Consider the following 16298-nt stretch of genomic DNA (forward strand, 5'->3'; position numbering starts at 1 on the left):
AAAATTTTAATCCAGTTGTTGAATAAACACGTTAGTAAAAAGCAAAGCCATACTTTTAGAAATTACAAATCCTGTCTTTGACTTTCCTCACCACAGTAGATAACACTGATTTCATTGGACATATAGAGAAATATCATAAATATTTTTTAATTACTTAAAAAAATAAATCTACAACTGTAATAGTTAGGACACAAATGTCCTAAAATATTTTGCTTTATGCTCATTCCACAGCATCACTCCATTTCCCTGTGAAAATCTAGGCTTTCTCTCCTTTGGAGTCTTAAATGGCATGCGATTTGCAGAGAACTCAGAGAGTAGTGCCTTCAGTTATAAATAAACCTAGAACAGAGTGTCAATATCACTGAGACATTTTGTAAAAAAATTTTTTTAACGTTTATTTATTTTTGAGACAGAGAAAGACAAATCATGAACGGGGAAGGGTCAGTGAGCGAGGGAGACACAGAATCTGAAACAGGCTCCAGGCTCTGAGCTGTCAGCACAGAGCCGACGCGGGGCTCGAGCTCACGGACCACGAGATCATGACCTGAGCGGAAGTCGGACGCTTAACGACTGAGCCACCCCCGCGCCCCTCTGAGACATTTTGATAAATACTAACATTTAGTACTGTGATGCTCTAGAACTCCAAATTTTCTAAAAATAATTAAGTAAATTATTCCAGAATATGGAAACGTAAAATACAATTGGATCTCAAGTGGTGAAAATGTGTCAGATATTATACTTACAAGTCATGACCTTCAAAAAGGAAGTGAAAATTTTCTTTGGATTACCCAAGCCCTGCTAGGACTATTTCCTGAACAGTTCGGTGTTAGCGATGGTAGTACATATTAATTGCAGTATATTTAAATCAAAGTACCACGTGTTACATCACATTGCCCAGAATTATGCCACATTTTCATCTCAAAAACTCTCTATAAAGGGGAATGGACCCCATTAATTTCTTTGAGTCCATCAGAATTTCTCTCTGGAGAATAGTCTGAACTTTCCCCAAACTACACACGTAATGAGTGGATACATAAACAGATTTGCGAATTAGTCAGAGAGAAGAACATTACTTATCAGGAATGCAGCCCATAGTGTTGGGTACAGCATCCATACAATGAAATAGAATTCACAGCCATTAATATGATACTCTTTATTCTTAGCAATGCTGGTGATTGTTTATAGAAATAGAAATAACAGAATGTTACATAGTGAACTGACAAAATTCAGATTATAAAATGGTCTGTGCTATGATCTGTTTTATTCTCATTTACTAAGCCAGATGATATATAGATAGATGGATAGTTAGTAAGATAGATGTTAGATGGATAGATGATAGATAGGTGATAGATGACAGATAGATAGATAGATAGACAGATAGATAATAGAAGAGAGAAGAAAGAAAGAAAGAAAGAAAGAAAGAAAGAAAGAAAGAAAGAAAGGAGGGAGGGATGGAAAGAAGGAAGGAGGGAGGGAGGGAAGGAAGGAAGGAAAGAGGGAGGGAGGGAAGGAAGGAAGGAAGGAAGGAACGGAAGAAGAATATATAGAAAATATGCCCACATATACACTGTAGCAGGGTTTGGTGATGTATAAATACTAAACTGTTAGCAATGCTAAATAACCTTAGAATAAGATTGTCTTCATGAAATACTTATTCTTATCCTGTTTCTCTTTTATTTTACACATTTGTACCTTTGGGAAAATATTTAAATTATTCAAAGCACTCAACTTAATAATTCCTACAATATAGTTACTGTCAGATAAGCATCTGAATTTTTTTTAATTTTTTCAAATGTGTATTTATTTTTGACAGAGAGAGAGAGAGAGAATGAGCCGTGGAGGGGCAGAGAGAGAGGGAGACACAGAATCAGAAACAGGCTCCAGGCTCCGAGCTGTCAGCACAGATGTGGGGCTTGAACTCACAAGCTGTGAGATCATGACCTGAGCCAAAGTCAGATGCTCAACCGACTGAGCCACCCAGGCGCCCCTGAAATTTTAACAGCATAAGACTTCATAAGAGAAACCAAGTCTGAGGCCCAATGAACAATAATAAACCATTGATCACAGTTATTTTTTAAATCTTATTTCCTGTTAGAAAATACAAAGCTCCTTATTTCCCACGTTTGATCATGCAGTGATTGAGTTTGATGGGCCTTCCTAAAGTTCCTGCTGAGTGTTTTAGAAAAGATTAGATGACAAATTCAGTGCAGTTGAATTGCAAAAAGATATGTACGTCACACTGAGGGTTTAAACTATTTATTTTCCTTTTCAGCTCACATCGGTTTTGATTGTTACTTTTAGATGGGATTAAAATTATAGCAGTTGAAAGTCTTATTGAAATAAATATAAAATACTATCCATTATATGAATCTAAAAAGTTGCCTCAATTTCTACAGTGAGCTTACAAAGACCAACCATGAAACCCAAAAAATATACTAGAAAGAGGGAAGATAAACTTTAGATAATTTGCCTGCATCTATCATTTAAATGCTCATAACCCTATACATGCTGATACAACCATTCAAAGGAAGCTATGACCATAAAGAATTCGCAAAAGCAGGGCAAATCTAATTTAAAGGCATTATGAGTGAAGCATTAAGATTGCTTTAGTCAGAATGACCATTGGCTTCTAGGAAGAGACTGAAACAATTCTTTTCTTTTCACCTGTAATGTTTTTGTATACTTTTTTAGATTGAATTTGGATGGTGGCATCATGGGTGCGATTATCAGCTTTTCGAGGTAGATACATAGAATAATAGAAAGAATGTAAACTGATGTCTTTCACACCATAGGTTATTTCTGTCAGCTAAACAATGATAACTTTGATTACAGAGTAGATCAGTCATTTGTTTATCCAGAGGAATGTTCCAAACTCCTCACGATCTCAAAGTAGATTGGGAATGTATTTTTTTAATTTTTATTTATTTATTTATTTTTTAAATGTTTATTTATTTTGAGATTGGAAGAGAGAGAGAAAGCAAGCCGAGGAACAGAGAGAGAGAGAGAGATGGAGGGAGAGAATCCCAAGCAGGACCCGTACTGTCAGCACAGAGCCCGACACGGGGCTCAAACTCACAAACTGTGAGATCATGACCTGAGCCGAAATCAAGAGTCAGACGCTCAACTGTCTGAGCCACCCAGGAGCCCCTGTATTTTTTTTTAAAGCAACAGGATATTTATTGGTCAACTCACATAAGATGAGAAATTTTTATTCACAGATGATATGGCCATAACAACAGACAGCAAGGAGGGTTTCTCTCAACCAGGGGTCCCCACGTTGGTGTGCAGGTTCAAGGAAATGTATTGTCACACAGGAAGAAAATATTAGGCATTCTACTTAGGTACTTACAGGATGATGAAAGACTTACGATTTACCAGTGGATGGTATTTGGCAGTAACCTATTACAAATGAGTCGCTAACATACAAATATTGTTCAGATTTTTATTCACTGACAGTGGAGGACCATGTTGTTTTAGTTTGTGAAACACTGCAGGGACACAGAACCAAGTTTTGAGACCACTTCTTTAAGTAATGGGAAGGGGCATAAGGTTAATATTCCAGTGAGCCCCTTGCCTTAAACTTGCCTTCAGTAGTGGCTTTTAAGCTTCTTCATACACTGTAGCACGTCTCCCCGCTGTCATATCTACGAGCAGAACTTTGCTGCCGCAATGTTTCAGGACACACCCTAGAAAAAAGCCCTTCTTCTGCACTCAAAAGATCTACAAAATTCTGTGGGTCAACAAAAACACAGAAAAAAACCTCAAAACAACTCACAACAAGACCAAACGTAGGATGATGAGCATTAAGTAATTCCATTAAATAATAAAGTAAGTTCTGCAAAGAACCCAGTACAGTGATGCTTGGTACATAGCACATACAATTGTTCCTTCCTTCTCCAATTTAACTTTTTTAAAAATGTTTATTTATTCTTGAGAGAGAGAGAGACAGACAGACAGACAGAGCATGAGTGAGGGAGGGATGGAGAGAGAGGGACACAGAATCCGAGGCAGACTCCGGGCTCTGAGCTGTCAACAGAGTCCGGCGCGGGCCTCGAACTCACAGGCTGTGAGATCGTGACCTGCGCCGAAGTCAGACGCTCAACCAACTGAGCCACCCAGGCGCCCCTGCAACTTAACATTTAAAATTCGTGCTAGTAGAGCATGGCCATCAGCTTATGTAAACTGACTGAGGAAGCCATGAAGAAAGGTTGATGGTGTGGGACATGGAAGAGGTCAACGAGGAGCCTGGTGGTGGAAAAAGAGGCTCTGCAAACACTCGGAAGTATTTTTCCACCCACACCTAGTAAATGTTACCCATGCCGTTGTGTAGAACTCTCCGCGTTATGGTATATGCTCATATGTTAAATACATTATAAGTAATTAATAAGTGATTATATCACATATGAAAATCTAAACATATTCATACAATATAAATATGCCTATTTATATTTATATTTATATTTATATTTATGTTTATGTTTATGTTTATGTTTATATTTATTTAATGTTGGGAAAGGCAATCTCCTGCATGCAGTCTTTCAACCCTGACACTGAGCTGCTTACAAATGGGCCTTGGCCCCAGACACTTCCTTACCAAGAGATAAAGAGCCCAGACAACTCGTGGGCGTATCGCTTTGTGTGGGAACATCTTGTATCAATTCAGACTCGGTGAGAACTCTTCTGTCTCTCCTTCATACATGTGCATCATCGGGCACCTGGCCAACTCTACTGCTGTATCTGTTCTCTACAGGGACGAGACAGGGTCCTTCTATGGCGGCACAAAAGGGATGGATATAAGCCACTTGTCCTGCCTTGGTCAACAGGAGAGACCCCTGGCTTCGGGGGAGTGATGCTCACCACCGAAGCTGGTCTCGCTCTGTCTCTTTGCTGTGTGGGGAAGGTGTCGTTTCACCCAGCATTTGGCTGCATTGTGCTTTCCTTTGTGACTTCGATTCCCAGGTGCAATGGGCAGAAGAGGTGTCCGACTTCTATTCCTGGCGATTGGCATAGTGATAATCTTTGCTATCCTCTGTGTATTTGGAGTTCTCCTCTGCCATTGGTAACTGGTACTCAGTACTCTGTTAAACATATTAAATACATATACATGTATATTATATAATATATAACAAATATATATATATATATATATATATATACAATTAAAATGTTAACTTGGCAAATGTGTGTTTTTATTAGTTCTTGTAATTATTTACACCAAAGTTAGCTGTAGTAAATTGATCATAATTCTTTTCACAGCGGAAATCACTTTCCTCTCCAATAATCAATTTGATGTCTTAAACCTTTCAAGTCAAGAACAGTTTCAATTTTTCTTAGGTATGTAATGAGCCTGAACACAATGTCTATGTGATAGGAATTGAAAACAAACAAAAGCAGTGCCATGATCCTATCTCCCGAAGTGCCAATTGCTAACTGCATGCTTCAGGAATGCCTTAGATCCTTGCTTTAAAGATGCAGGCAACCACGGCCCACTTTAATACCATAATTCAGCTAAATGTAGCAAAATAGCACCACTCTAGGAAGCCCTGGAAATCCAATGTTTAACAATACAACCCCCCACCCCCACCCCCGCTGCCCCTGCCTAGATGTTCCTTGTCAGGCTGAGATTTGAAGCTCAAAGTTTACCAACTGTTAGTAGAAGGAAACTTATTCATATTTGCTATGCCACTCATAGCACTCACACGTAAAACTGTGTTTGTAACTTTCAGTGCTTTCTCATTAGTCTCTGTGGAAGTCCATCCTAATCATCAAAATTATATATTGGTGCTTTAGTTTCAAATAGGTCCCATGGCAAAGAGTTTAACTTACTGTGTACATGAAGCACTTAACTTTACCAAAATGGTATCCTACTTATGGAAATATGATAATATCTCTTTAAGTTTGTTCTTCGTTACATGAATAAAATTTTCTTCTCCCTCTTTCTTCTCTCCTCCCCTAGGTTTCTCCATATAGTTTATAGCCAGGAGCTTATCGTAAAAGTGATAAAGAAGAAGGAAAGACCATAATGTCAATTCTAGACTAACAAAATATCCATCTGTTGTATCTACATATTAAGCTTTGTGCCATGTTTTTAAAGATAGTATGCGATTGCCTAAGGATTTATAACACCCATCATGTAATTAGTCAGTAAAATTTCAAAAATAGATCAAAACTCTCAAAATACTCAACCATATATTGTCTGTATAATTTTTATGTTTGGAGGAGATTCGGAGTGGTTTGAATTTTAGTCCATTTACATCTGTAATCCTGATAAAATAGAACTTATGTCTCCATTTTGCCATTAGGTCTTCGGTTCATCTGTTTCTCCATTGTTGTGTCCTCTTATATTAAATAGATATTTTCTAGTGTGCCATTATAATTCCATTGTCATTTATTTTACTGTATTTTGGAGTTATTTTCTTCGTTACTGTCATGGAGATACAGCACACTTTTCATGTATAACAATCAAGTTTGGATTAAGAACAACTTGATTTCAATAGTGTATGAAAACTTTTCTCCTATATTACTCTGTGCCTTCACCCCTCATTTGAGCTGTTATTATCATACCAATTACATTTTATCATTGTGTGTCCATCAGCACAAATTTATAATTATGATTTTATGTGGTTGTCGTTTAAATAAAGTAGGAGAAAAAAGTTATGAATAGAAAGTATATTCATATCATGTTTTATATTGACCTATGTGGTTACAATAGGTGCTTTTTATTTTCTTTTGTGTATTTAAATTACTGTCTAGTGTCCATTTCTTTAAGCCAGAAAGACTCCTTTTAATATCTCTCATATTTCTCAGTTGTATCTGGGAATGTTGTTATTTATTAATTTTTCATTTTTTGAAGAATGGTTTTGCTGTGTATTCAATTTTTGTGACAGTGTATTTCTTTCATTACTTTGAATATATAGCCCCATTAGCTGCTGGCCTTCATGGTTTCTGATGAGTCATCAGCTGTTAAGCTTATTAAGGATCTCTTGTGTATGATGAGGACATTTTCTCTTGTTCTTTTCTTATCTTTTGACAGTTCAGTTATAATGTGTCTAGCTGTAAATCTCTGCGTTTATCCAGCATCCAGTTTGTTGAGCTTATAGGATGTATAGATTACTAATTCCCCTCAAATTTGGGTAGTTGTTGACCAATATTTCTTCAAATACTCTTCCTGCCATTTTCTCTCCTCGCCTTCTTAGACTCCCATTGTGAGTATAATTGCAAATTGGCAGACATAAATTTTATTTCGTAGATTATCTGATGATGTCCACCCATCTCTGAAATTCTGTCCATTTGTATGTCATTCTTTTCACTTTCTGTTCCAACTCGATAACCTCAATGACCTATTTTCATTTATGGATAAATTTTTAAGGTGAACTATTTTATTTTTTAATTATTTTTTAATGTTTATTCATTTTTGAGACAGAGGGAGATAGAGCATGAGGAGGGGAGGGGCAGAGAGAGAGACACACACATACAGAGAATCTGAAACAGGCTCCAGGCTCTGAGCTGTCAGGACAGAGCCCGATGCGGGGCTTGAACCCATGAACCATGAGATCATGACCTGAGCCAAAGTCGGACCCTTAACCAATTTAGCCACCCAGGTGCCCCATTTATGGATTAATTTTATACTGGCTCAAGTCTGCTATGGATCCCCTCTACTATATTTTTCTTTATAGTTATGGTGCCTTTCAACTCCATAATTTCTATGGTTCTTTTTCATAATTTCTATGTCTTTATTGTATTCCCTATTGAGTGAGACAAACTTCTCATTTGTCTTCTCTTTCTTGGGAGATTATTTCTTTAGGCTCTTTGGACTTATTTAAAATAGCTGGTTTAAAGTCTTTGTCTGGTACATCCAATATTCGGGCTACCACAGGGAGAGTTTTATTAATTGTTTTTATTCCAGCACAGGTGTATACTTTCTTATACTTTCTTTGCAAGCTTCATAATTTTGTTGTTGTTGTTGTTAAAATTGGATGCTTCAAATAATATAATGTGACATCTCTGAAAATCAGATCTTTCTCACTCCCAGCGTTTATTGTTGGTGGTAACGGTGTTTGTTTAGTGACTTTTCTGAACTAACCACAAAGCGTGTGTTTTTTATCATGTATGCCTGCGAAGCCTCTGGTCGACTTAGTGGTCAGCTAATTACTGGTCACATATCTCTTTACATGCATGAAACCATTTCTCTGCCAATTTTACCAGTGCTCTCTTTGGACATCAAGACTCGGCCAGACAGTTCACAACTCTGCTTCAGGTCTTGCTTCCATTGTACCTCCAGACCAGCCAATCATGAAAGATCAACACCTTTTCAAGTCTTCCTGACATGTGTACAGCTTGTAGTCTTCTAGATTCTCAGTCATATGTCAGTTTTTCAAAGCCCTTAGGGGCATCTCATTCTTCACTTCTGCTTCTTAAACTTTGTTATTAGCCTATTGCTTTCCTCAACTCTTATCTATTATCTCAGGCAGCTGGAAATTAAACAATTGCCTCTAATTGTTTTTGACAAATATCCAGAGAGAAAAGGCTTTTGTCCCGGATGACCTCTGAGTCAGGTCAGATAAAAGCATTCTTTCAAGTGGAGCCTTCAGGGAACCTCCAGACAGGTTAAATAACAACACTTTCCTTGAAATGAAGTTTTGAAAGAGTTCCATCTTTATTCTGTCCCCACTTCTGGTGATAGGCAGCTTACTTTGACCTTGATTGTGTTTGGTGGCTTTGAAGGCTACTGCAGGGCTGAAAAGGGAAGAATGGACATAGCATAAGTAAAAATGCCACAAGCCTCACTGTTCCTATAGTAAAATCCAGTCATTTTACTTTAATGCATATTCCTGAGATGGCTGCACACATTTCATTACTATCCTGAATTCTACAATGTTGATTCCGACCATTTTTGTCAGTTTCCTTATTGCTCTTATATTGGAGACAGTGTTTGGAGTTCCTTACTCCATCATTTTCACTGATATCAATTTAAACTATATTTAAACTATATTTTCAATTTAAACTATATTTAGTTCACTCATGCCCAAATCAATGTTTTTTGAAAGTTAAAGACATGACGCTCATTCTAACACAAACACATATTAAGCTTTTCTTAGCCTATTAGTAAGGTCATAACTAGGATGGTGATTCTGGTTCAAAGACACCTTAAGAGACTGAGTATCAATATTCAAACGGTCAACGGAATACAAAAATGAATTTACTAATAGATCAAAAACTGGTTAAAGCCTTATAGGGCAAAAAGACTGCAACTTTTGTTGTCATTCTCTCTAGAGGACAGAAATCAATTACCTCTCTGTTGGAGAAAAAAACATACAAGCTGATGCATAACTGTACAGAGGCTGTGTCTTAATCAAGTGTGCATAATAAGCCAAACTGAGATTCATCAGCTAGAAAATTAAAGAATCCTCTTGAAGACCTGTTACACAATGCTCCCACCTAGCAGTTAAAGAGTATGCAATCCTCATTTTGCCCGATTTATTAATTTTGGAAACTTAAATTTTTTTTTTAGCACTTGATCTATTGGCTATTTATTGCTTCAAAGTAAATCACTTTACATTTACAAAATAAATCAGGGTCTTAAAAACAACTGCCAGTTATCATACCTATCAGTTTGCCATTTGGGCAGGCTTTGGTGTCATTTCATAGAACATCAGCTGGGAAAACTCCCCTAAAGGGTGGAGGACCCATTTCCGAGATGGTCCATTTCTCGCATGTCTGTCAATGTTTGCCCGCCTGTTTTCCAGGAGATCGACTGAAGATGAGGGCTGAGACTTTGGTTCTTCTCCAAGGGGGTTTCCTTGTTAATCCTGAACTTCACAATGGATAAGAGAAATTCCATTTTTTTGCTCTAATTTTATTACTTGGTTCTTGTTCTACCAGATGCAGTAATTACAAAGACTCATCAGATTCCAGGGGACGAGGCAGAGATTCTACCCCTCGATACAGAAGTGGCAAGATTCTGGAGGTGAAAGTGTGATGACAAATGATGAGGAGGACAGTTTTGAAAAATACACTCTTCCACAACCCACTTGGATTTGGTGGGTTTTGTTTTGTTGTTTGCATAGGTGCCGCTAGGTGATAGGTATGCGATTTCTGAACAGGTGACAAAGACTAAGTCAGCCTTACGAATAGAAAGGTGTAAAGAAGTTGATCCAATTATTTCAAGAAAGTTAGAAGTCTAAGTAACCTAAAAATCTCCCTTAAATAAGTAGTGATTTTCATATTTTTGGCTTTAAGGCGATACAAGTGAAATAGGGTGCGAAAATTAGATCTTAACATTTCTAGTTATAAATACAGTATTAGGGCCATCTCTTTATAATTTCATAAAAAAAGAAAAGCTTAGTGATGTGGGCGTTTAAAAAGCACATGGGGAGATTGCTCCAAGGGTCACACTTTTTAAAACAATGACTACATCTCTAACAAGTCAAATTACTTGAAAAGTGAAAATTGCAGTGAATCGACTCACTGGTTTTTGTTTTGATTCATTAACTTACTGAAATGCTTCTCTTTGTTCCTTACTTAGTCCTGGGTGTCATGATGTAGTCTGGTATCACAGTGACCCAAAGCAATGTCTTGAGAATGTGTTTGTGTATGCGGGGGGATAGTGCGTACATAAGCATTGATGTACTAATTCCCAGGACTTTAGATCCCACCTTTGATAACTGCAAGCACTCTGTAGCCATGACTCTTGTGTGTTTCACATGATCTTCTCGGGAGTTCCTGGGAATATTTCCATGTGTTTCCCAAAATTTGCACGCAGTTTCATTTGCTCTGGTGGCTGCATCGAGGCACCTTATTCTGTCTCTGTTAAGAATTCATGAGTCCTCAGATTACCCAGATTCATGGAACACAACAGCAATGTATCAGAGGTGGAGGAAGGAAGCGTATCTCAACGCACAGTTGCATCTCACTTGTCCCTACAGTCCCACTGTAATAGATTCTGAAAAGCTTTTATGATTAAAGTTACTATTAAAACAATTTCTTAGCTTCTGATTCTAACGCCCCTGTGGTTAGTTTTATGTGTCACCTCGACTTCGCCATGAGATGCCCAGAGTAAACATTATTTCTAGTTGTGCTTGTGAAGGCACTTGGATTGGTAGACTCAGTAGATTACTCTCCCCACTGTGGGTGGGCATTATCTAATCCATTGAAGACCTGAATCGAACTAAAGGCAGAGGAAGGAGGATTTTAGTCTTTCTGGTTTCCTACTTGCTTGCTTGAATTATGACATCTCATCTCATTGTCTTTGGTCCTAGGATTAGGATGTAAACTACTGACTTCTCTGGTTCTCATGCCCTTGGACTTGGATGGAATTACACACCACCGGCTTCCCTGGGTCTCTTCCTTGCAGACAGCTGTTCATGAAACTTCTCAGCCTCCAAAAATGTGCGTGCCAATTCTCTGGCAAACCCTAACACAAGCACTCTCACTATAGAGCTCTCTCAAAAGTACTCTACGATGGTGGGCAGTCAGAAGCCATTCTATCATTTCCTCGTTTTCTCTCCGTCTCTGCCTCTCTCTCTCTCTCTCTCTCTCTCTCTCTCTCTCTGCCCTCCTGCACTCTGTGTATCTCCACTCTTGTGCATCTCTCTCTGTCTCCTCCCTTCAATCCTGAAAACACCCTTAAACGCTTTTGAACAACTCATGACAACATGTGTCAGAGAGATGCAGCCCACCAGTTTCACACACATTCAAACAGAATCTTGGTTGGAGCTCAGCTGGGACACTGCTACATTGACAGGAAGTAGAGGGAAGCCTGAAATTAAAGAATCATTCTTTTGAATCAAAGATGCTTGTTGAGGGCTGTTTGAATCTATCAAATGACAAATTAGGAAAATGTAATGACAAGTGATCTTTAAAGTATCAGAAGAACATGAGTCATTTTAAAAGTCAGAATGAAATTCAAAGATGCCGAACGAATTATCCCTCTGTGTCTACTGTAGAATTAATTCTTCAGAGGCTCCTCTCTGATCAAAGGAAGACACATTGCATTTATCTCTCACATAGTGAACATGTGTATGTTCTTCCAAATGTGCAATTCCCTTTTGATTTGTTTCTTAAAATCCATACAACTTTTTTATAATAATGGGACTCAGGAAAGGAAAGTCTATCTATGGAATAGAGTACAGATCAGAAGAGACAGCAGATTCCAGAATTTTCAGTTGTGCCCCCCAAATGCAGGTGAGGTACTTAGAATCCTCTCCTTGAAAACAAAATTCTGACCATAAACGGAAGGACATGGGAGAATTTTGAGTGAAAATACAGGCATTTTTGTATTGTAGTATGTGTTCTAAAATGGACCACTTCAAGGACCTAGCATACAACAGGACGCTCACCTGGTTATTCGTGTGGTTACTGACCTGTCACTTTCTCAGAGAGACCTTGACTCACTCTAGAAACTAAATTAGATGTTCTCCTTATATCCTGCTTCAAGCTGTCATTTTTTTTTTTTAAATAAAATTATAGCTCCGGTGAAAATCAGAAATTATAGATTTGCCTATGCCCGGATTTCGTTATTTTTGTCTCCTTCACCGCGCTGTAACAGGAGTCATACTTATGTTGCACGTTCATCACGGTGTTTCCTACAGGGTAAGCGCTTCATAATACATGGAAATGGAGCAAACGATACCATCGACACATATCGCGGTATTATTAACGATTCAGGGTTAAACTTCAGAAATCTTACTTGCTAAGAGACCCTCCTCCAGGAGTTCTCTTGCTCTTCTCCATCTTTCTGCCTGTGCCAAAGTGCAAGGCCCTGACCACCCTTTGCCCTCGCCGTATCTCAGGACCGTGTTCACGGCAAAGCCAGCTTAAATCAAACACATCTTCGAGGTGGCAAACAATTAGAAGGAGATAAAAACACATGCTTTTGCCCATTAGGACATGGTCAGCAATAAAGCAAAGCAGACGATCAGGGCTACAATTTAGGGAATGTTCATTTCTCTTTCTTTTCATTTTCCTCCTGTAAAACTGGGGAGAAGAATATTTAATGAGTTCACTTCTTAAAAACCCCTAGTCCCCTGCCTGGCTCCTGCTATATGTATTTGTTAAAATAGAAAGTATAGGATAACGGACTTTAGCGATAGAAATATTCCTGTATCCTGACGGTGACGGTGGTCACACAAATCTACACGTGTGACAAAACTGCATTTAGAGAAGTGCCCACACACACGCAAGAGTATCTGTTTCACTAGTCAAGTCTGAATCCGGTGAGTAGACTATATCAATGTCAAAATCCTGATTCTCGCCTCCTACCATAATTGCACAAGATGTCCCAACTTGGGGGGGGGGGGGGATACATGTAGGGCACAGTGGAATTTCTCTGTATTCTTTTATACAGGGCACACAAGTCAACCATTATCTCAAAACAAAAGTTTGAAAAAATATATGTGGAATGTTGATCATGTGGGAGGCAATGCTTGTACAATGACAGGCTATGTAGGAAATTTGGACTTTGTGCTCAATTTTGCTGTAAACCCTAAAACTACTCTAAAAATAAAGTCATAACGAAATTAACAAATAAATAACCAGTGCAACTTTTTGGACGGGGTGCAAATAATTCACATATTTTGAACACATTTGTTTTTTTTCTGATTAGCTTCCTGATGGCTTTTTAGTTGGATCCAATCTAGAATGTATGCTCCATAATTCAGTGTTTCTATTCTTTAGAATAAGAGGAATTTGATGACATTTGAAGATCCATGAGTGTATAAGAGCTTACTGGATTTTGTGATTTTCCACATCCTTTATAGTTGCCTTTTAAATACCGCATTCAGTGGAAGCTTTTGGTGTCCATTTCTCAGAGAGGCAACTTCTTCAAATCTCCCCAGACGTGTCAGCTTATTTCTGGAAACATCAATTTCCTTTCTTTTCACATGTACATCTTATCAGATTATTACATTTTATTAAATGACACAATTACGGTGGCAACCGGCTTAGCCTTAAACATTTGGAAAGCACGGGTGAAAAATTCAAGTAGTGGGAGAACGTGTCCAAAAGGGGGGGTCACTTCCAGTAAAGACTGGAGTGCCAGGGTTTCCCAAGGCACAACGTTGGGGGGGGGGGCATGGGAAGGGCAGTTAATCCAGCCAGTGCACTAGGGGGTTACAAAGCCACTTGAGTCTGCCAACTACAGTCCGCTCAACTCAGTGCTTAGTAGCCACCACTCTGCCTGCTCAGATACTTTTCTGATCTCTTCTGGTCTCTGCAATGTTTCTCTGGTTCTGTCTCAGTAGATATTGTGTAAGCCTGAAAGACGTAAAGACATAAAAGAAACAGAAATTTGTATATGGGAGGAAAAAGGAAAATTTAGAAGGATTAGCAAAGTTTCAGTAACCTCATCCACTTCTTCCAACCGTGATGGTTAACATCATTATGATTTACTAGGCACTAGATAAAGTTCTAATCACTTATTGATTTTAACTCACTAATCCTCAGAGCTACCTTGCGAAATAAGTATATATTACCATCACCCATTTTATAAAGGAGGAAAGAAATAGAAAGACTAAGCAACTTGCTCGAGGTTATACATCTAACACATAACAAAGTTTTGAGCACAGGTAAATTGGCTAGAGAGTCAGTGTAGTTAATTCCCCTGCTGCAGTGCCTTTTGCCACATTTTATTCTCTAAATGCAAATGTGGAATGGCTATCTGGGGCATTGTTAACTGAGGCGTTACTAAACCAATGTCAGTTCAATATCATTTGTGTTTCCATTTTGTTAGAATTTTGTGGGGAGAGACAAGAAGTGAGGGGTGAGAGAAAGAAAGAAAGAAAGAAATTAGAAAGAAAGAAAGAAAGAAAGAAAGAAAGAAGAAAGGAAGGAAGGAAGGAAGGAAGGAAGGAAAAGAAAGAAAGAAAGAAAGAAAAGAAAGAAAGAAAGAAAGATGTAAAGCAGGCTCCACATTCAGCATGGAGCCTGACGTGAGGCTCAATCTCACATCCATGAGATTGTAACCTGAGCCAAAATTGAGTCAGATGCTCAACCGACTGAGCCACCCAGGAGCCCCATAGAATTTGTAATGTACTCGATATCTAACTTCAAAATCAAAATTAGTATCTTTTTGTGCCTTTTAACATTTCTGTTAAAATTCTAAGCTATATATTACATAGTCAGGCACAGATTTATGAATGCATATGTTCATTAGCTGTGATTTACAAAAAGTTGGATATAAGTGGAACATGAAAGAAGAAATTACATAAATCGTGAAGCGCTCACATGAATGTTATGTCACCATTAGGAATAAAATTAAAGAACAGTATCTGAACACATGAGAAAGTGGTTTCTACATGCAGAAGGAGGTTTGGTGTATAACCAGTGGAGGGAAAAGACCAAAAAGAGCCACGCTAATATGTTGCCAGTATTTCTAGGTGGGTGAAAATGTTTGTAATTTTCTTTTTTCATTTCAAATGCGTTTTCCTATAGTGAGATAATATTAACCAATTAAAATGTTACCGCTGCAGAACATTTATAAGCATCTGACATTTTAAAAAGAAATAAAACTGGGCTATTATAATTCTAACCATAGACATTACCTGAGTCTGGGGGAAGGCAGGAAGCCCGTGACTTTTGCTGTAGAACAAAGGGTTTAGAACGTCCAATTCGTGTGCCCTCTTTTCTGATTGGAATTCTAAGGAGGGGTGCTTGAAAGGTAATATTCCATTTCCAGGCAAAACAACCAAATACAGAAATGGAGTGGAAAGAGTTAAAGGAGACTATTTAGTTTGGGCCTAATTGTGTCAGGCTGGTCCCGGACTCCATCTCTGGAAAGTTAGAGTTCCTGTTTCACTTTCTCTTGGAAATGTCAAGTTTGGAAACACTAATAATTACAAAGCATTGTGTAAGATTCCTTCTGATTTCACTTAAGAATTGGTATTTTTGACTTTTGATTTTTTTTTTATGTTTTTATTTTATTTTGGAGAGAGAGAGAGAGAGAGAGCAGGGAAGGGGCAGAGAGAGAGGGAGACCCAGGATCTGAAGCAGGCTCCAGGCTCTGAGCTGTGGGCACAGAGCCTGAGGCGGGGCTCGAACTCAGGGATGGTGAGATCATAGCCTGAGCCGAAGTCGGATCCTTCACCGACTAAGCCACCCAGGCGCCCCTACTTTTGATATTATTTTATCTCAAACTGGATAGCAGGCTCAAAAATAATTTTTAAAGCATGGCGAGGTTTCATGTTCCTACAAAATAAACACATATGGTATATTGGTTTTGGTGCCTTGATACATTTCGGTGTTCAGTTTTCTCTCCTGTTCACAAAGGAACTGAAGGCCTTGTTAGTAACCCGTTGTGCCAA

This window comes from Panthera leo, chromosome A1 (assembly GCF_018350215.1).
Source record: "Panthera leo isolate Ple1 chromosome A1, P.leo_Ple1_pat1.1, whole genome shotgun sequence".
NCBI classification, from domain to species: domain Eukaryota; kingdom Metazoa; phylum Chordata; class Mammalia; order Carnivora; family Felidae; genus Panthera; species Panthera leo.